The sequence below is a fragment of the Leptonotus elevatus genome, chromosome 10 (genome assembly GCF_054856555.1).
Source record: "Leptonotus elevatus isolate MCC_2025b chromosome 10, RoL_Lele_1.0, whole genome shotgun sequence".
Taxonomy (NCBI): Eukaryota; Metazoa; Chordata; class Actinopteri; order Syngnathiformes; family Syngnathidae; genus Leptonotus; species Leptonotus elevatus.
Window position 1 is genome coordinate 16,116,209 of NC_141248.1, and position 22,467 is coordinate 16,138,675.

General features: G+C 38.2%; 1 long non-coding RNA gene across 1 annotated transcript in view; it reads right to left on the reverse strand.

Moving 5' to 3' along the window:
- Positions 1-749: 749 nt before the first annotated feature.
- The window catches only part of LOC147167346 (uncharacterized), a 53,297-nt gene continuing 31,579 nt past the window's right edge, over positions 750-22,467 (reverse strand). Inside the window, exons 3-4 of the long non-coding RNA XR_015096294.1 lie at positions 18,937-18,999; positions 750-876 (exon numbers count right to left, since the gene is read on the reverse strand). This is a non-coding gene — a long non-coding RNA (uncharacterized LOC147167346). The remainder of the gene's footprint in view (positions 877-18,936; positions 19,000-22,467) is intronic.

Here is a 22,467-nt window from a genome sequence, read left to right on the forward strand (position 1 = left end):
ATGCTCATTTGTACTCTCTAACAGTCATTTGAATACCGTTTGTCAGTGTAAATGCAATATTTTAATCAAGTAATAGAAATATTGTTGTAAATAAAATAAAAAAATTTAACTCGTGCTTTATCACATAGTCACAGACATGGTGCCAGATAGCCCACAAGCACCATATGAATGGTATATAATAATAATAATTAAAAAAATATATATTGAATTTCTACAATGTCTCAAATTCACCCAAACCATGTTAGACCACCTGCGCCACAACTTAGACCCGCTTCCAGCTGGTCTGAAGTTCATTCCGGTAACTTTCAGGAATGCCCTTGGCCAACCGGAATGCCCAGCATGACGCAACACGGGCTGCCAAATTCCCCAACACACCCCAATGCGCCAGTTATCACGCTCGAGCGCACGTGCGCTGTCAAACGAAAATCGAGCCCTCGCTTTCAAAAAAACCTTGGTGACCCCCTGATATAAAGCAATAACCAAAGCGATACTTTTTATCCATTTCTTGTGACAACAAGTGCAAGCTCCTACTTGTGGGTGTGAATGGGTGCCCATCTCCATGTGTCAGCCCCCGTCATTGACTGGTGAGCCGTCCGGGGCCGACCCCGCCTCCCGCCCTAATTCAGACGGATGGTCTCACACCAAACCACCCTAAAAAAAGAAGCCGCAATGAAAATGGATGAGATGCATCACAGCGAGTTTGGCCGGTGTTCATGAAGAGGGCGGGCTGACCACTTTCTGAAAAGCCCCGACGGACACACCCTCCGAGTGTCACTCGCCGCTGACTCACCCGCTGCGTGCTCTATCACAAAAACACCGTGATGGATGACGAGCGAGTCCGCTGGCAGGTCCCTTCTCTGCTCTTGAGTTATTTCTCTGTAGACACAAAGAAGATGTGTGCCCCGCACAGAAGAACAAATGATGTAAGTGGAAGGGACAGCAGTGCAGCAAGACGTCACTCTTAAAAGTAGTTTCTCATGCCGGATCCACTGGCCGAGAAAACAAGAAATGATTGCGGGACGAGAGGAGGGCTGATCACAGGGTCCGTTTTTTTTTGTCCGGGAAGAATGGAGAGCTTCCTTTTGATGTAAGAATACAAGGGAGAATAAAAGATGGAGGAACTCTGCGAGTGACACATTTAAAGAAAGGAAGCGGGCCTGCTTTCGCTTCATCTCCATGTCGTCTCTTGGAATTTTTTTCCCCTTTTTATTTTTCTGGAAGTAACGATAATTATCGAGCGCTCACAGATGTTGGCAGGCAGGTTGACAGATGGCTTTTTGAAGCCCGCAGAGCTACAGTATATAACAAACAAAAAATGAATAATAAATACAAAATCATGTCACATTAGATGCTACTTTTTCGGCTAACTCACTCCAAGCTGAAAGCATTTAAAGGGGGGGGGGGGGGTTATCCGACGTGAGCGATAACGTTTGTCGTAAAGATGAGCAACCGCCGCCTACACACGACGTAGTCTGCTTAAATATGTAGACTGCAAAGTGATCCTTTAACATTGACCCCGAGTACACAGCTGTCCACGGGGGTGTGATTGGAGGGGGCCGATCCTCCAAATGGTAATGGCCGAATCACTGCATGTATAATGAATCACAGCGAGGGAGGCGGTCACATTTTCATTTTTTTTTTTTTTCAATGTATCTTCACTCTATTCTGCACGCCTGTGTTATGATGCTGACTTGACTTGATTTCATTACGTTTCGGGTCTCAAAAATGCGATTCTCTGTGGAGAGAAATAATAAGAATTCCAACAGAGACAATAGAGACCTCGCAACAGTGGCTGCTCAGGATGTAACAAAAAAAACATGTTTGATAACATATTTTGAAATCCCATCACGACCATTCCTCAGACCAACAATAACGCATTACCTGCTCGCACGCAGTCCGATTAAGCCGAGTCTAATTGAATCATCTTCAATTAAGATCGTAATTATCGCCGTCTCTTAGGAAGTTATGACGGGGATGACTTGATTTAGGTGCCTTCTTTGCAAACGTGTGGCGGTGGTGAACTCGCTAGGGTGAGTTTGTTTTAGAGAAGAGCTTTTCTGTTACTGCTGGGGGACTTTTGTCTTCTGATGATCTATTCTGTTTAATGGAAGTGATATTTCTTCTTGTGTCTTTTGCTTTGCTTTTCCTTTTGTCTCGTGTTGAGAAAAGTCCCCACAGCCACGGGACCGCAACCGATTCATTATTATTTCATGGCAAGGATTTATTTATTGCCATGTACATGTGTCATGTGTGCCTTTTTGTGTTTTGGCGAACATCCAATTCATATGCGTAAACCGTCTAATTGAAAAAAAAACAAAAAACAAAACAATTATTTCATTTCTTGAGGGGGCATTATCTTCCCCATTTGACATTCAACATTGTCTTTGTTTTCTAAATGCTCATTAAAAGTGCGCCTCGGGTTGTGTGCGCAGGTACACGGTGTTGCGTGGAGAAACTTTTTGCGCTGCCGAGGCGCGGCGTGACATAATCCCAAAAGCATTGCGCTCCAAGCAAGGCATCTTATGTTACAAACAACCACAATAATATCAAAGGGAAGATGAGATGGAGAGTGCGGCAAATATAACACGTCTGATCCATAACAATTGAAGCACAAACACTCGTTGGGCAACATTTGTGAAATCAATGAGGGAGCAGATGTGCGCTCGGTAAAAGGAGGCAAAGTTTCAACCAGATTCAAAATTGTCTTCTGGGTGCAAGGAAATAACTCGAAGATAAGCACGACCAATTACTGCCTGATCTGATGAGATTTGGCAGAGATTTTAGTTTATTAACATTTTAAATTGGATTGTCTGTGTTAAGTTTTAGCTAAATGTGCTGCACCGCATCTAGATTGATTTGACATAATAGATTGTGGACCTGGATGGAATACATAAAGAAAATATATAGCTTGTGTTAGTAATAAATATGCTAATATTAGAGATATAGACAGATATGTTTTTTTTTTTCCAAGGAGACCAAAAAATAAATATTACAAGCCGACATTAGTTTTCAGTAAGAGGGAACAAAATTTGGGCATAAAAAAAAAAAAACTAAATATAAATAAATAAATACAAATCTTATTTTATTGAATAATTTTTCAGGTTTGCAAAATGTTTCTTTTTTAAATTTTACACAAATAGACATGTTCGTTTCAAAACTCTAACAACATCAGGATGTCTTAAAATGTTAAATGAAAACCTCAACAATACCGCAGCTCCCTACTATGAATAGTTTTGTTTTCATACAAAAACCCAAGGTCAGCAGCATCTTGTTAGCATTAACAATGTGAAGTTAAAATGTAAGCAAATAGTTCCCTGAGGTTAACACATTTTTAAATTGAGCTTTTATTGATTTAATATCTTTTTTTAATTTATTTTTTACAAAAGGCCAACACCAATATTCGGCAAAATGCCGAAAACCGTTGCCGATAATCGGCCTATCCCTAATGTAGGTTTTGACAGTAGCTATAAAGCATTTATGTCAAAGATTATATTTAAAAAATAATAATAATAATTACTAGATAAGATGAATAAGCATTTTCATGCAAATGACATGAAACTGGATCATTTCCTGCTACCTCGTTGAAGATCTTTCACGGTGCACTAGCGTTCCTTGGCAATGCAATTGCTTACTTTAACACACAAATATCAACCACTTTAATAACAAATTCTTCAGTGATTCCATTAAGACGCGCATCATAACTTTGAAGTCTTCATATCAATTCATAGGCTTAAAGAACTACTTATCAACATGAAAACATCCAAATACCCGCCCACGTACTGCCCATCCAAGAAGGTGTTTCATGGTGAACATACCATGGGTCGGCAACAATAAGAACGGATTGTGAAATACCGCTACCTTCATCAGCACATGTAAAAATCAAAAAGCAATGTCTCCTACATCCATTATGGCATGAAGGCATTTAGGGTCTTTCATGCGAGGAAGCTCAGCAGAAATCATCGCTTTTGAAGGCCTTCATATTTTGGCCAAAGCTCTTCAATGGTTTTTATCATGCATGCAGCAAGTGAACGTTCGGCGAGTCGCCGCACCAGGGACCTGGACAAAACCGATTTTAATGAGGTATCCTGCAGGGGCTCCCACAGGGCTGTCCCTGCATAAATATATGCTCCATACAAAGACAAAAAGAAGACGCGGGATCATCACCCAACATTCAAAATTGCTCTCTGCAAACGTTACCGGAATCGATGTGAGAGGAGGATGTTATTACCCGATGCTATTTTAAAACTGACTCTGGGTCAACCAAGCTAAGACAGGAGGTGCTATGCTTGTATAATTCAATTTTAGAAGCAAATATATGTTTCTTCCACTTTCTGCTCTGTGTCAAGATCCGATTTATGAAACTATCACGTGAAATAGGGATGTTTGATACCACTTTTTTTTCAGATCGATATCAGTACGAGTACTCAACTCTTGAGTAGTCACTGATAACACTAGTACATAAAATTCAGTCAAAAACAAACAAACACTTGAACTCGGACCTTTGTGACTCGGACTTGACTTGGACTCTAACCTTTGTGACTCGGACTTGACTTGGACTAGGACCTTTGTGACTCGGACTTGACTTGGACTCGGACCTTTGTGACTCGGACTTGACTTGGACTCGGACCTTTGTGACTCGGACTTGACTTGGACTAGGACCTTTGTGACTCGGACTTGACTTGGACTAGGACCTTTGTGACTCGGACTTGACTTGGACTAGGACCTTTGTGACTTGGACTTGACTTGGACTAGGACCTTTGTGACTTGGACTTGACTTGGACTAGGACCTTTGTGACTTGGGACTTGACTTGGACTAGGACATTTGTGACTCGGACTTGACTTGGACTAGGACCTTTGTGACTTGGACTTGACTTGGACTAGGACCTTTGTGACTTGGGACTTGACTTGGACTAGGACATTTGTGACTCGGACTTGACTTGGACTAGGACCTTTGTGACTTGGGACTTGACTTGGACTTGGAACTTTGAGACTCGGACTTGACTTGGAACTTTGAGACTCGGACTTTACTGGGACCTTTGTGACTCTTACTTGACTGGGACCTTTGTGACTCGAACTTGATTTGGACTAGGACCTTTGTGACTCAGACCTAACTTGGACCTTTGTGAATCTGACTTGACTTGGACCTTTGTGTCTCAAACTTAAATGGGACCTTTGTGACTCGGACTTTTGTGGCTTGGACTTGACTTTGACTGAGAACTTTGAGAGTCTGTCTTGACTTGGACTCAGACCTTTGTGACTCTAACTTGACTTGGACTCGATAAATGCGGTCTTGACTGCAGCCCTGACGCTTTGTAATGAAGGAAAAATAAATGCATTTCTAGCGGCAGATAGAAGAACACTCAAACCTCCATTTTGCTTGTTTAAGATGCACTTAATCAACAGTCAATTCCACACTGTGGACAGAATTCTTAACAATCAATCAACTCATCGACGATTTTGCCCATCCATACTACAAAGCACTGGCTTGACAAGCAGTCATTTTGATGAATTATTTTCGTTTTTGTAAGATTGCCAATATCTACCAGGGGTAAATTGGCGCCGTCAAACAGCAACTGCGCTAATGTCTTTGAATGCCCTTCATTGCTTACAAGCGCCCGGTCACGTCTCATTTTCGGCACATCTAAATCACGCCATTAGCTCCGCCTCTATCTCGTCGAAAGATGCTGATAGGTCATTTTTTGACAACCACAATCACTTCTGGAGAAGGCGAGATGGATTTGTGAGATTATGTGCTGGTATTCTTCTGATTTTATCTATCGCACCATCTTAATGTAACACATACAACACACAAGCAGGCGGTTTGGGGGGGAGAAAAAAATTGACTATTTTCATATTTCCCACATGCATATTGATCGTTGTCTGATGGACTGTAAGGCAACGAGGCGTACTCAAGGCTCACATGCTCAATGCTAATGTGATGGTAAAAAGATGAGGTCAGCAAGGCAGCGGCGTCACCAAAGTAGAATTGATTCCAGATCAGATCTCACTTACATGAGAAACATGGGTGTAAAGGAATTGATTATGAGTGCTGAGAAATGGACGCTGCCTGTGGCGAGATGAAAGCTGGAGGAAGGATCAGCAACGTCCTTCTCCTTTGGCCTCCCGTCCTTCTCTGTCAAGATCACCATCATTAAGGATTTAACGCCGTCAGCTGTTCCCACAATTAAATCCACCTTCTTGCTTAAATTTTCATTATTATGAAGCTCACATTCACCCAAGTTGTTTTATAAGTACTGCTTTCTGGAATACTTCCTTTTGTTTTTCTTTGAAAAAGAACACTTACATAAAAATGAATCACCCAATTAAACTGCAGAGCTAAAAAGTCATTTATGTGTTTCTCATTTTCATACATGAGCTGGATTCAAATTTCTGCTTTCATACACATATTAATGTTCAGTTGAATACATTTCTGTGTTTGTATTTGAAAGTAAAGTGTGTAAAGGATGGTGATCAGATTTTCGGAACACTGCGATTTAGCTGAAAATCAAATATATAATAAATTTTCATCAGGAAGTATTGATAACAAATTTTGTTGCTAGGTAATCTGATGGTTGTGTTATTACATTAGCTTACGCTAAAGGCTATCTTGGTTAACAGTTCAACAGCGCTAAACAAGGCAATGCACTTACCATTATCAAAAGCATTTTTGCTTCGCCCGTAAAAATGTGTATCACCTGGAAATAAATAAATAAATGCAGCTGTTCTGATCATGGTGCGCCAAATAAATTATAAAATGTTTCCATGTACTCCCCTGCAATGTATTCAAGTACTATTCATCGCTGCTTGTCGCATTGAATGAGGATGTCTATGCATGTTTGAGATGTCCTACTGTGTGAGTGCTCATTGAACGCAACTCGAGTCGCCTGCTGAACGCCATTGAGTACAGTACTTTCTTTTGCTTCTCCAACACAGCTATTGATTGTTGAATGCAAGATTTTTATTTTTATTTTTTGGGGCAAAATCTTGTTTATGAAACTGAAAAAAAAATCTTTAAATGAAAATAAAAGCACCACATAAAAGCTCAGCTCTTGTTTGGTCTGACTACATTTCTTATCATTCTTTGACATGCAAGAGGGAAGTAGTCCTTGTTCCAGTATGACTTAAACATGAATATAAGAGTAAATAAGAAGGAATTTAACTCATTCACTGCCATTGATGTCAAAAATTAATTTGAACAATTTCTATTAGTTTAATATTTTTTTTACACTTTTGTTAACAAGAGTATGAAAACCTAGAATTTTTTTATTGTACATTTAGAACAGATATAAAATGTATGATTAATCGTCAGTTAACTAGTAAAGTCATGTGATTAATAACGATTAAAAATTTTAATAGCCTGACGCCCCAAATTTTTAATAATCTTTTCTTTTCTTTTTTATCGCGTCAGGCGATTCAATTTTTTATTTAAATTTTTGTGTAATTAATTGCATGACTTCAATAGTTAACTCACAATTAATCAAACATTTTATATCTGTTCTAAATGTACAATAATTTGTTTCTAGGTTTTCATACTCTTGTTAACAAAAGTGGAAAAAAATGTGAAACTAATAGAAATTGTTCAAATGAATTTTTGACGTCTGTAGCCGTCAATGGCAGTGAATGAGTTAACATTTAAATTACACAAGGTAGCGAGACCGTGATATGGGACGGACATCTAGTCACCCTAGTGTAAAAACTGGCTCTCTTTAGACTGTGCTAATGAGGTTTGTGGTGAATTTAAAATGAGAATTTGAATACGGTAACACAAACAGTGGTCGACCTTATAGATCTTATATCTTTAAGTTGTGTCTCATTTACAACATTCAACCAACATTCAAGTGTAAGATTAGAATAATGAAATTCAGCATAGTGAGGTAGTGGTCATCAAACGTTTTCGGCCCACGCCACTCTTTCAATGAGTGTGGACGCTTTGTTCATCTATATATGTCCACGATTAAAAGATTACGATCAAGATTAAGGCCAGGACAACAACAAACAACCACCGGAACGCGTCGGTCTCTCTTCAGCCAAGGCCACCCCCGGGCCCATTTGTGACTGTGAAAAAAACAAGCTTTTTATTTCACTGATTTGGACTAAGAAGACAAAACGTCCTCTCGGCAAGCCCCTGAGCTAAATGCCCTCGGCCACAAGGCTGTCATCACAGTCGTGTTGCAGGCTGCAGTTTGAGCGAGCGTCAAGCTCCACCAAGACAGCAGAGTGGTCACTTTGAATGCAGGCAGCACAGTGTAAACAAGAGGTGATGTCATGATTGAGCAAATCGTTACCTTGCACGACACAGTCGCATCAAAACACCAACATCACATATCGACGCTGTGACCGTTGTGCACTTTATGACGAGCGTGACGTAAAACAATCATGTGAAATTTATTTCATTTTTTTTTCTTCTTTAAAAAAAATAAAAAATCATGTGAAATTTCTATTTCCCCTCCAGGTACTGTCAACACTGAATTCAATTTTTAATGCTGTTGCGTTTTTGGCCGTCTCATGAAACACCACTCTAATGTACTGGAATTGGTTTTGACAAATGCCCTCAACAGTATTAAAAAAAAGCGAGCCAATTGTCTCTAATTTGTCTTATTAAATCTTGTATAATGAGCTGACTGACATAAACATTTTTCAGAGACTGACTCATGAAAATGGGTCAAAACTGACTGGCTAAATTCATCTCTTGTTTCCAATGTTAAAGGGGAAGTCAACATTTTCTTTACATAACATGTTCTATAAGTAAAAAACACTACATTATAATTAATATTGCATTTGTGGAATATGAAATAGGCAGCAAAATCCATCTCAGGGGCGGCCATTTTGCCACTTGCTGTCATATAAAAATGACATCATAGTTGCTCGGGGCTCAGGTAGCAAACAACCAATCACAGCTCAGCCAATGCATGTCACATGACCCAAATTAGAAAACAGGTAAGCAGTGATTGGTCGTTACCTGAGCCCAGAGCAACTTTGACGTCGCTTTCAGTCAACAGCAAGTGGCAAAATGGCTGCCACATGAGATGGATAAAAACAGGTCGATTTTTCTGTTGAATTCATATTCCACTAATGCAATATTAATCAGAATGTTGTGTTTAGACTAGTGGGGGCGTATACAACATATTATAGTAAAGAAAAATTTGGGGTTGACTTCCCCTATAAATAACATGACATTAAATTAATAAATAGAAACATTAAGACGGCTGTTTTTTTAATTTTTTTTATTAAAGTTAATTAAAACAACCTTTTTCTTGAAAAAAAGAAAAGAAAAGAAGGCTGTTTTAATTTCTTCAGTTACAAATATATATATATATATATATTCTCAGAAATGTGTATTATTGGTGCTTTGTAAATCCATTGATAACACGTCACGGGAATACCATAAAACGTGTAATTCCGATTCCCACCTTCTACAAATGTCACGATGCAAATCTGCAGAAAATTAATTAATCCAACGATGACAGCTACCCGGGGAAAAAGCAGTTCCTGTACACATTCCTAATCATTGAGAAGGTGACACCGCAGCGGCCCGAAGGCAGCCCTCCTTCACAAGCCTCAATGATAATCTGAATTTACTTATGTCATTGATTATGTCTGCAAGACAAAAGTCCACTGGGCATTCAATCCGGCATTTTCGCAGAGACACAGAAACACGGGACAAACAAGATTAATAATAGCCCGCACTTCTCGTCCCCGGGGCCAGGCGGCTAACAACTCTTGACAAAACAGGCCTTCGAACGGCAGATGGATTGTTTGCGGAGATGAAGGGATGTTGTATTGGGAGCATAATTAAGAGAGAGAGAGCGGGAGGTGCCTGGGCGCCTTCTTTTCCCACAATCCCCTTGAATGAGCCTCGCCGAAATTAAATCAGCCGGTGACGGTTGCCATCGAGAGATTCCACCTGGGAACAGTGACCGCCGATGTGAATATACACTAATCAGACTTTGTATCTTCTGGAGAAAAGATTGCGTTTAATAAGTGTGAACAATACTCCTGTGGTTCAATACATAAAGCCTTGAGTCCTTCGGAGAGTTAATACAGAGTTGACTAAGGTATTGAACGCCGGCAACAACATCTGCGCGGCTTGTGAGGTCAGACGTGAGCTGCATGGCTGGATGCGAAAGCGGAATTATATCACAAATCATCTTCAACATCAAAAGCTTTCATACACATTCGAGTTAATTACGGCCCAGGGCAGCAAAATCACATTTATCACTGTCTAAAAGATCAGATAAGGTGTAATAAATGCTTCTTTTACTTGACTAAGAAAAGTAAAGTTGAGTCAATTAAAATCGAGCTCCGCATCACTACGTCGGCTACTAACCAAGGTTAGCCGAACATGCGAAAAATATCATTTTCCATTCTGTATGTTGAAAACCTCTAAGAAAACATTCTGTCCTACATTCACCTCGCTCAAGGGATTCATGGGCGCCGCTCAGTAAAAGCTATATTTCTTTCACATTCGGAAAGCATTCAATTCTCCCCTTCCTGCGCCGTCTGCGCTTGTCAGACATTAGAAATAATCTCACTTACGGTTCGCGGCCAAAGTCATTCGGAAAAGATGTATATTCTCGAGAAGGGTACGTACCTCTTTAACGTCACACCGAATGGAGAGAATGGCCTTCCAATATGCGCATAATTCCTACCAGGCACGGGAATATCTGCCTGTTTAAGATTTACTGGGCGGCCATTTGGTTGAACACATTTGGAGGTGTAACCCATCATATAAATACAACTTTTCAACAAGAAAGTCTTAAAATGATGCCACTGGGAGCCGTTCAAGTTTCGTATTAGCGCAAGGCTTGCTCCTTTATCACACCCCACGTATCGATAAATGTTTCGAATAGGGATGGACCGATAATCGGCCAGGTGCCGATATTGGGCATTTTGACGAATATCTGTATCAGATATAAGGTAAATCTAAAACCATTTTAGTCTCAGGAAAATATTTATTTAAATTTTCAGTTAACTTTATAAGCGATGCTACAGACCCTGTGAACCTTCGGAAACATTTGTTTTTGATTAACATTAAAACAAAGAACTGTGAAAGTTTAAGTTCCATTTAACTTTTTGAGACCTTGGGAGCTCCCTGAATGTTTTGTTAGAAATTTAAAAGGATTTAAAAAAAATAATACTTTTGTTTAATAAATAATGCTTTAAGACATTACAACAGAGTCAAGATTGACATTTGTATTTTAAATATTTTGACACCAATAACCACCCCTATTTGTACTGAAAATTAATATCGGTTATCGGCCTCCTTGACTACTAATAATCGGCATCGATATCGACCCTGAAAAAAACATCGGTCTAGCTCTAGTTTCGAGTAGTCTTTTGTGATGATGCACACCCCTCGCCATGATGGAGGTTGGCTGTGACCACGCCCACAGTGACGCAGCCCCGCCTCTCACGGATCTGCTGCGAAATTACCAGCATCGGGTCTAACCAGCCTCCATGCAGTGCAAAGGATTTACGCAATGTCACAAAAAATAGAGCCAAATAAATCAGTGTAGCATACAGTTTGTATGTTTTTGGCAATTATCTTCTAGATTCACCAACATTTAATGGTTGTACTCACTAGTCCATAGAGCCAAGTTTCTTCCTGGTCACATTCTTGCGATCAATAATAGAGGAAAGCAATCCCATGTGGTTTTTGGTGCAACTATATTTCTTATTTATTAATTTTTTTGTACTGTGTGACAAGAAGCCGAACAAGCGGCAATGACCCAAAAAATAAAAAATACAATCAAATATGTTTAGTTAGTTTCATTGAGTCTTCACTTTCTGGGCTTTAGCTTCCAATCATTGTTTTGCCATTTTATTTACAATTGCTTTTTTTGCCACCGTCAAATATACTTAGAGCAATAATTAAGAAGTAAATTACATTCTCCAACTGTGGGATGCCCAGAAATCCAATACTTGACAAACCAATAGTTTTTCATCTCATGATTGCAGTTTATATCCATATTACACTAATCACGTTAGAAAAATGTCTCAAATGACCAAAAGAGAAAAAAACATCGCTGTATTATTTTGATTGTTATTTAATACACGTCGGAGCAGAAAAAAAGACAGTGACAGAGTGTTACAATTTGAACACAAGCGCTGCTTATGCTGAAGGGGTTCAAAGAAAGTACTAATTTGATCGACAAAGCCCCCGCCAAAGTGTCGGGATGTGACAAGTTTGAAAGCAAGAGCAGGTTTCCTTTAAGGATCCTGCCGCTACAGTATAATAATGCAAATGTTGAGCTCATGGCCATGAAAAAAGTGGATCAGGCAGCTGTCACCAATCTAAAGCCAGCACGGAAGCCTTGCGGCGGCGCTAACACCTGACACATTTAATCAAGGGAGAGGGTCAACATTCAGGCCACCGCCGTCTGCAGGGGAGCTGCTGAGGGTCCTTGCAACTAAATAAGAAATCGGTGGAAGATCTGCTTTTTTTCAAGCCTGATTAATTCTTCCTTGTCTTTCAATTGTATTCAACAACCACAAATTTGTATTTTTATCAGCGAGGAATTTGTTCACTTAAAAAACACATTTGCTCAAATTGCTCACTTTTTTTCTGTGAGAAAAACGAAGAGTCAACAAATGATCCATACATCCATCCTCTATTGTGATACTTATGGGCAATAAACTCAAAAAGTACGTTTTTGAAATACGGGAGGAAGCCAGACCTGGGTTTGATCAAACCCCAGGGGTTTGTGATGACACGACCCGCTTGGCCATCATTGGCTGCAAGTGATCAAGTGACCTTGCTTGGCCTCTGTGCTGCAGGGAATTTGGTGCGCTCAGTAGTCGACTTGTGGCTGATATATGTCATGTTATTTCTTTATCATTGTAGGCTAATCCCTCATGCTAACTATGTTGGGCAAAAAATAAATGAAGTGGTCAGACGAATATACGCAATATGAATCAAAGTATAACGGAACATATGGTGTTGCACAGGGCTCAATTCAAGGGCTTCTGCTGTTTCATTATATCTGCTGCCCATCGGTTCCATCTTACTAAAACAGCGGTGGTTGTTTTAAAGTACTCAGAGATGGGAAAAGTACTGACGTTCTCTACTTGAGTAAAAGTACAATTACTTGTGTAAAAAAACAACTTTGGTAAAAGTCAAAGAACTCACTCAAATAATTACTCAAGTGAAAGTAAAAAAAGAAAAAGAAAAAAGTGCAGGCTCTGAAATGTACTTGGTGAGTAAATTTTATTATAAATAATAAATTTATTATTTTTTTATTTTTCTTCTTCTTATTATTTATTAGTTTATTTATTAATTTGTATTTTGTATATAGATATATATTTTATTATTGTTATTATAATTTATTTATTTGTAATTTTTTTAATATAGATATATATTTGTGTTTTTAATTAATTTTTTTAGGGTCCATTGAATATGCACATAGGAATTCAGTACCTCCAACAAGGTTAAGAACCACTGACCCAAAGCAAAACCACATTAATCAAGCGAATGTTTTTAAGAGAATTGCTCATTGCTAATTGATCATCACTATGCGTGTTGAGGATGCGTCTTTTTAACCAACAACTCATCAATTCCACACAATCTAACCCGAATTCTTCTATTATTCCTTAAGAGGGATCCAACATGTGCTGTGTAAAAAAATCTGCCAATATATTAGAAACAGCTCAAAGTATGACGCAATGCAGTACCACAGTCACATTACTAGACTGTGTACCTAATGAAGTGTAGTAAGTGTATGCGCAAGTTGCTTTCTTTATAATGCTGCCATCGCCTCCAACCACAAGAACTTCTGACGCTTTCCAGATTGTTTGAACATGTTACAAGACGGACATCAAATAGATCGAGTTTCATATTGGCCTTTTAATTAACTGAGGAACATTTCAGAAGCTTGCATCACTCTGAAAAAGTAGACTAGACTAAATGGCTCAGGTGTGATCACTTTTGCCTGTGTGTTCGTCAGGATGGTGATCGACAGATGAACAAAGGCCGCATCCCTTTTAATAACACGCGTATCCAACCATGTAAAAGAACTAACATTTACAAGCAGGTCTGTGATTGTGAGGGTCACAGCATCACTTGCTCTAATTTGTTCTTGGAAAAATTGTATGAGCTCTACATTAAAGAAAAAAAATAAACAGTTTTGCTAAATCATCAATTGAGACCTTAACTCATTTGCTCCCCAAAACGTATAAATATGTTCTATTTTAAACATTACCCTGTTCCCAGAGACGTATTTATACGTGTTTTATGCTAGTGCAAACAGTAGGCTTTGATGCAGCCTCTGAACTGAAGAGAATGCTTGAAACAATAGTAGTTATTAGGAAAATGGCCAGCAGGTGGCAGCAGAGTATAAGAGATCAACCAGGTCCATGTTGCAACAAGCTCTTTTCCCCAGTGTTTTCAACAGATTTGTGAATAATGATGAAACTTAGCTATATTCTAATGCTAATTGCTGCCAAATAGAAACAGATAGACGGATACGTATTTCAGTCAAATTTCAGTAAAACAGCCGGGAGCGAAGGGGGTTCTACAAAACATGTTATTAAAAAAAAAAGCCCTGGCATCATCATCATCATCATCAATTATTTTTCTTAACTTGCAAGAAATATGTAGCATGTTTGAACTTTTTCGTTTCTCATAAATTTATGAATATGACGTCTAATTATTTATATGTGTATGTAAATGTGTCTGAATAGTTTCGGGATTTGTGTTGTAAAAGGTATATTTCAAATTCTCAATACAAACTCATGTAATAATGTAACTCATAATGGTCGCAGCAGAATGAATTCGGAATTTTGTATTGCCATTTACAGAAAAATGCATCCAAAATAATCATAATAAACTTCATCATGAAACAAGATAATGACCCCAAAAATGAAAGGTCTTAGACTGTCCTAGTCAATCACGGGACCTTAACCCAATAGAGCATGCAATTTACCTCCTGAGTCACTTTAAGTTCATTCAATCATCTCTGTTCCAATGATTTCTCACTTGAAAAGCGGAGCCGGGATTCGGACCTCCGACCCTTTGGTCATTAAACCAACTGAACCACAGACGTCCAAAATGTAACATATTTAACCTGATGTAAAAATGAAATAAAAACTACATGCCGACCATTCCACTGTGACATTCAGAACTGCACTACTGCACCATTAGCCGGCTGATGGGGATAAAATTCCGTAGAGTACTTTAAGGATTGGGTTTTTATCTGCTTAGTTTGAGCTGATACTGATCCCTTAAAATGCGTCCATATCTGCCTGGCTCCTATGGGTACGATGGTGTTACGACAACATTCGACAGATTCAGGGACAAGCGGTGGCGGATTCTTGCAAAGAGGGAAGTATTTTACTTGTATTATGTGAAAATTCCAGAGGAGCAAAGTGAATTAATTTCCAGTATTAATTGATGAATCAAAGGTTGTTTTAACGCCGTACAATAATTGTTATCTGGGAAAATGGCACTACTTTCTATTTAAGGACATACCTTTAATTACTGTGGCTTAATAAATTCATTGAAGACACTCCACTGGGAGTGTAAAGGGTACTGAGCCTTAAGAAATGAGCAACAAATTAAAGTTCCCTTTTAAATGGTTTAAACTGAATCAAACTGCCTGATGTCAGCAGGAAGATCCAATAAGAAAAAGAGCCTGCGGGCTTTTGACCTTTGCAACTCTATGGACAGACGCCAGCTCTGTGTTCTGAAATCACAGGATGGTATATGCTGTAGGATATGAATTTGATGAATGGAGGGGTGTGGGGGGGGGGGGGGGGGTATTTAGTACATCAACAATTCTAAAGGATGAGACAATGCAAGAAGGCAAGCATACAATTCTTTGTTACAAGAAGCTGTGGACAAACGGTGGGCTTAAAAAACAAAACACTCCACAAATCAATCCTGCTTGAAACAAAAGCAAGGTTTTGCATCACAAAGACAGACCATATTTTAGTTGGTGTAAAAAACAACATATCTTTGATCTGTGATCAAACATGATGCTCAAAAGTCTCTTGGCTATAAGTAGACCAAACGAGCATATAGTTAACCTAAGCTCATTTCTTTAAAGGGGAAGTCAACCTTAAACATTTCTTGACAATAATGTGTTATATGTGACCTCACTAGTCTAAACATGACATTCTGATTAATGTTACATTTGTGAAATATAATTTCAGTCCTTTTTATCCATCTCAGCATTCATAGCCAAGGTGACAATTGTGAATGACTTTATTCCCATCATGTTATGATTTGTTTCTTGACTATTCTTGTAAGAGTGAGTCAACCTTAAACATTTCTTCACAATAATTTGTTATATGTGACCTCGCTCGTCTAAACATGACGTTCTGATTAATATTGTATTTTTGGAATATGAGTTATGAAGCAAAATGCAGCCGTTTTTATCCATCTCAGGGGGCGGCCATTTTGCCACTAGCTGTCGACTGAAGATGACATCACAGTTGCTCAGTGCTCAGGCAACGACCAATCATAGCTCACCGGTTTTCTGAAGCTGAGCTGTGATTGGTTGTTACCTGAGCAACTGTGATGTCATTTTCACTCAACAGCAAGTGGTAAAATGGCCGCCTTCTGCTATTGATAAAAAAAAAAAATGCAGGATTTTGCTGCTTATCTCATATTCTCCTAACGCAAGATTAACCAGAATACCGTATTTAGACTAGTGGGCTGTATAGAACATATTATTGTCAAGAATTTTTTGGGGGGTTGGATTCCCCTTTAACATCTATGGGGAGAGAAATAATTTATTTTCTCGAGCAACCAAAAGAGCTGTTAATGTAACGGTACTCTTTTTGGCATGGCACTGTACATAACAAAACATTTTGTAATAAAATAAAGTAAGAAATGAAAAAGTATAAGTACGGAGCCTTGAGGTACTCCAAGATCCACAGAAACAAATGGATACATAACAAATTGTATTCTTTGTAATGAGACCATAAATGTCAAAATAGTAGGTGTGGGAATAACTCGTGATTTAGTGCTGTCAAACGATTACATTTTTTAAAACTAATTCATCGCACAATTTCCCGCGATTAATCACATTTTTCTACTTTTACTTAAACCTTTTTCTTCAAAGCTTGTAACAGATATTTATTAGAGTTAACGCTTTAATTCTGACAGCCCTAAATATTATAAATGAATATCACAATAAAACGACTGTGAACAAATGTATTACAATGTTATTGTAACTGAAGTAGAGCTGTCAAAATTAATCAACTTAATCGCTTGAAGCCATTTTATTTTTTTTTAAATTGTCCAAATCCTCTGATTTCAGTATATCAACAGTAATTGTTCACTAATTTTTGTAGTCTTTGATGCAAGAAGACTGATTATCTTCTGTGTTTAATCAAAATAAGACATTTGCAAACATCTGTTTTACTTTGGAAAACAATGAACGATCTGGTAACATAGTATAACACAAACCCTCCCCCCCCCCTTTTTTTTTATTACTATACGAATATGATCACTGGTTAATAAATAATAATCAGGGAAAATATACAAAATTAAAATGAAGGCGATAATTAACTCATGCACTGCCATTGACGGCTATAGACGTAAAAAATTGTTTTTTTCCAGAGCATGAAAACCTAGAATTTTTTTTATTGTACATGTAGAACAGATATAAAATTTGTGATTAATGGTGAGTTTACTAGTGAAGTCATGCGATTAATTACGATGAAAAATTTTAATTTAATTTTTGTATGGTAATTAACTGCATGACTTCAATAGTTAACTCATGATTAATCACAAATGTTATATCTGTTGTAAATGTACAATGTTTTTTTTCTTCTAGGTTTACATACTCTTGTTAACAAAAGTGGGAAAAAAATGTTAAACTAGTTAATTGATTGAATAATCGATTAATGGATTCCAAAAATATTCAATAGTGACAGCGCGAAACTGAAGAAGGGAAATTTTAAATAAACAGATTTCTTGCACATAAAGAATACCAATATCACTTTGTGAAATTGCAATATTAATTTAAAAAAACAGCCACCCAAAAAAACAAACATTTACCACTAATGATTATCCTTTAGGAGATTTTAACTTATTTTGGGTGGGGGACTTTTCAGGCATATTTTTCCATAACAGTTTGGTTCAAACTCCAAATTGCACAACTTCCGGGGGACTTTGAAGGTTCCACTGTACTCAGTTTGAACCTCAGCAGATGCTCTTGTGCGCGCCTATCTATCACATACCCAAAAGTAGCTAATAATATGGCTCGCAAGCATCGAGGAGGCGGAAAGTGGAACGAGACATTCTTAAAAATATTTTGCTTCCAAGTGTGAGAATTCTCTTTCTCACCTCATTTATTTGATTTACTAGGATGTCTTTATTGCTGGAGGAGCACCTGTGACACATTTTTCCTTGTTTGTTTACCATTCCCTTGCGTCTCCTTCTTCCCAACCTTTTTTGTATACAGTATGTGTTTGCGTGCAATGGCGCCGCTCTCGCCCCCCCCCCCCCCTCCTTTGCACACATGCCATCCGTCAGCAGTGCGTCAAGCCCCGTGCGCTCACCACTCTTTGTCCTATGATTGCTTTACTCTACAGATAACACTTTGGTGGCCTGGCAGTCCACTGAATTAACACTGTGACCACTCCATGCCCGCTTTTCTGTCTCTTCAAACACTTACCATCCAGCCTTTTTCCCAAAAGAACCCCCCTGCTCTGTTTTGTTTACGCTCATCACCCACGCCTAAGTTTACATCCATTCGGCGCTGTTGGTCCCATCAACAAGCATCTGTTAGTTTGTGTCATTTAGGATGTGTGCGGGCAAGTAGCGCAAATGATGGCAGTGGACTATTTCCTCCTTTGGATGACTCCCCGTAAGCTTATTTGGGGAGGTTATATGGCAGCGGGGTGACGTTTAAGACATCATTTGTGACCGGAGAGTCATTAGTGAGTCAATTCAATGGATTACCCTGCTTTTCGGTGACTTTTACTCACTTGCATTGGGTAATTGCAGCCTGGCCGTCACTGTACTTGTCTTTGGTTGACATGCAAAGGCACCTGCGAAATCACAATGAGAAGCAATTGCTACATTTCAAACATGAAAGCATGGAAATACTACAAAGCAAGAAGACATTTATGATCTCTATTTCCATGTATCCATCCATTTTCAATACCACTTTTCCTCATTAGGGTAGTGAAAGGTTAGAACCCATAAGCCGTAACGATTCACCAATTAATATTGGAATATTGCAAAATTACCGCCTAGCAAGTTTTTCTGTCCTTGACTGTAGCCCAGTTTAAGGAGCTGTAGGGCCGTCAAACCCCTCCAATAGGATAATACAGTCCACGTTACCCGAAGCAAATGTTCCATTGGCAAATCGTGCAGCAGAAGCCCAGCTACAGTACTACCACCACTGATCAAAACATTGAACTCTTAGAGCAGGCATTTGAGCAAAGCCAGGAAAGTCTATCCGGTGCAGTGGAACTCAGCATCAACAAAAGTTTGATTCTTACCAAAGTGATAGATTTTTTTACTAGGGGTGTCAAAATTAGTGCATTCATTTAAAGTTATTTTAACGCCACAATTTCTTTTTTTTTTTTTTTTACATGCGATTAATGACTGTCCCTTACTTGGAAAGCTTGTACTGGGGGAATTCCAGTTGCAACGCAGCAGACGCATTGTCAAAATTTTGCAGCGATAAATTGAATAATAATTAGTGCAGTCAAAGTTAAAGCGTTAACTAATTAATTAATCACAAAGAATTATCGCATTAATCATGTATTAACGCATATTAATCACATTATTAATTTTGACCGCAGATGATCCTTTAGCTGACAGCGGATGGTTACGTTAAAAGTAGCAGAGGTTGTGTTTCAGCAATAAACATACACTAGATTTTAAATCATGCAAGTAATGAACTGATGAGAAAAAGAGGAGGATGAGCGTGTGCAGCGGATCATTTATTTTCAAGACGTCCTCATAACATTAAATATAGAAAAAAAAATCCACATAACAGGTGCTCTTTAAATTTGGCAGGCAAAAAAAGTTGATAAAAAGCCTTAATTGAGTGATTAATCAAAATTCTAAAGTGTGATTATTCTGATTTTAAAAATTGTTATAATTTGACAGCTCTAATAATAATGCATATATTTGTGGAGACTGGGGTCAAGTTGTATTTTACAATTTAAAAAAAAAATCTGCAGAATTTCAGAAGTTACCTCATGTTAAAGATGAGATGGCTCTTATATGAAAAGAAAAATGCACTGAGCTGTCACCAATGTCTTACAAATGCCATTATGCCATCTAGTGGCAAAAAAATAACCAACACAAATCAATATCACACTCGTTTTTTACGGTACAGTACTTTTTTTTCATTTCAACTACATTTTATGAAATATTATGAAATTACTGTGTCAATGACTAAAAGATGAAGCCATATTTATATGAGTTATATTTTCTTTCACTTTTATGTTAACAAGAGTGTGAAAACGTAGAAAAAATATTTTATTGTACATTTAGAACAGATATAAAATTTGTGATTAATCGTGAGTTTTTAAGTCATGCGGTTAATTACTATTAAAACAAATGTAATCGCCTGACGCCCCTAATTTTTACCTGTAAGGACTTCAAGTTGTACAAAGGCTTCTCTTTATGATGTGTGAATCACTTATTGACTTTTCACGAATCTTGAACTTCTCTAGTCAGGTTTGCTGTCCCAAAAAACTGTAAGAGAGAACTGAACTCACTTCCAAACATGTTTTTATTCCAACAACACGTAGCCATTCTCCATTTTGCCATGTTAGCGAAGAATTTCCTATCGATCAACTTTCTTGACTGATGGATCGGTCAAAGAGGTCCTCTCGATTGCGCTCTCCACTCCCCTGACCTCACACCATGTGACTTCTTTTTTGGCGACTGTATGCCACTAAACCCCATGACCTGTCACAAATAGAAGAAATAATCTGTGCCGAATGCAGTGAGGTCAGGCAAGAGATGCTGCAAAATATCGGAGAGGCCTGTGTATGAATGTGGCTGAAGATTGTCGAAAAACGAAAGTGCTAATGTGGTCTTCGAGGCACTGGAACGTGAAGCAGAACAAGGAAAAGTCATTGCAGGTTGAACTCCAATGACTCCTTTGTTGAAACTAAAAAATATAAGTGAACTTACAGTATTTTCTTGGGTGAGTTTTAGGAATTTATTAGATGTGTATAATGACTTTTGGGACATCCAATATGATATGCTCCTGAAAAAGGTACACGTGAAAACAAAATCCAATTCATTGGGCATGTAAGTCACAGGAGCACATTTACATTTTTAATATGGAACTGACTGCGTGTGATGAGCAACCAGTTGAAGGTGTACCCCGCCTATCATCCAAAGTCAGCTGGGAAAAGCTCCACCTTAATGAGAACGAGCGGTTTTAGAAAATGGATGAAAGATTATGGAATCTAGTGCAATGATGAAAATACATTTTCACAAATAAAACTCCAATGGTACTCAAGAAGTTATTGCTTCACTTAGCAATCATACTCAAATGATGCAAACTTGGGTGTTAACAAAAAAATATATATATTTTCCTCCCTACATTTATCGCTGAAGAAATTGAGAAAATGCACAAGTACAGTAATGGGCCAAACATCAAAACAAGTCCCGCTGCGCTAACACATCCATTAGCAGCTTTAAATTGGAATTAATGAAGCTGGAGTCATTATTAAACCACAGAATAAAAACACCAACAATTCAGTTAGTGCTGTCCCATGCATTACAACATGAGTTAAAAACATGGGCATAATGATTAATTTCATATCTGCACAACAGGAAGTGTCAATGGAAACAAGCAATCAATCAAATGTCACACTCAAGTAGCATTTAAAAACGATTTATTTGTCATACCAAAATAATGTATATGCTGTATGTTTGCACAGTATACACATACATACTATCAGAGGTGTGTGAGAAAAGCTACAGGACTGGTGTCATAAATAATATATGTCAAATCCAAATCTACACAGCGCAAGTTGTCCCCTTGGAAGAGCTCCCCCTGGAATATAACACACTTTCCCAGCCTTCTCTGCCACGCCTTGAAGGCTTTTGTTTTTTTACAGGATCCTTACAGCTACATCATCACAGCTATCTATGTTGTCCACATCATCAAAAACTGGTCCCTTTAAAAATGCATTGAGAGCTTGTGAAAAACAAAAAAAAAACAAAAAACACAAAGTCATGTCAGGTGATGTTCTTCCCGGCCAGGAAGTGCCAGAGTAGAGCAGGTGCATTTATACTGAGACTAGATTCCACACAGGTGGACTCTCTTTTTTAATCATCATCAGTCATTTTGGTCAACATTGGATCATTCAGAAATCATCAGGGAATATTTGGAGTAAGTTGGCTGCACTTAGAGAAAAGGGGGTGAATCATTGTGCATGTCCGACATTTTAGTTATTTATTTCATATATATTTAAAATATGTCAATTTCAAATTTGATATCTTCATGTTTGAAGTCTGAAATGAGGCAAAAGGTAAAA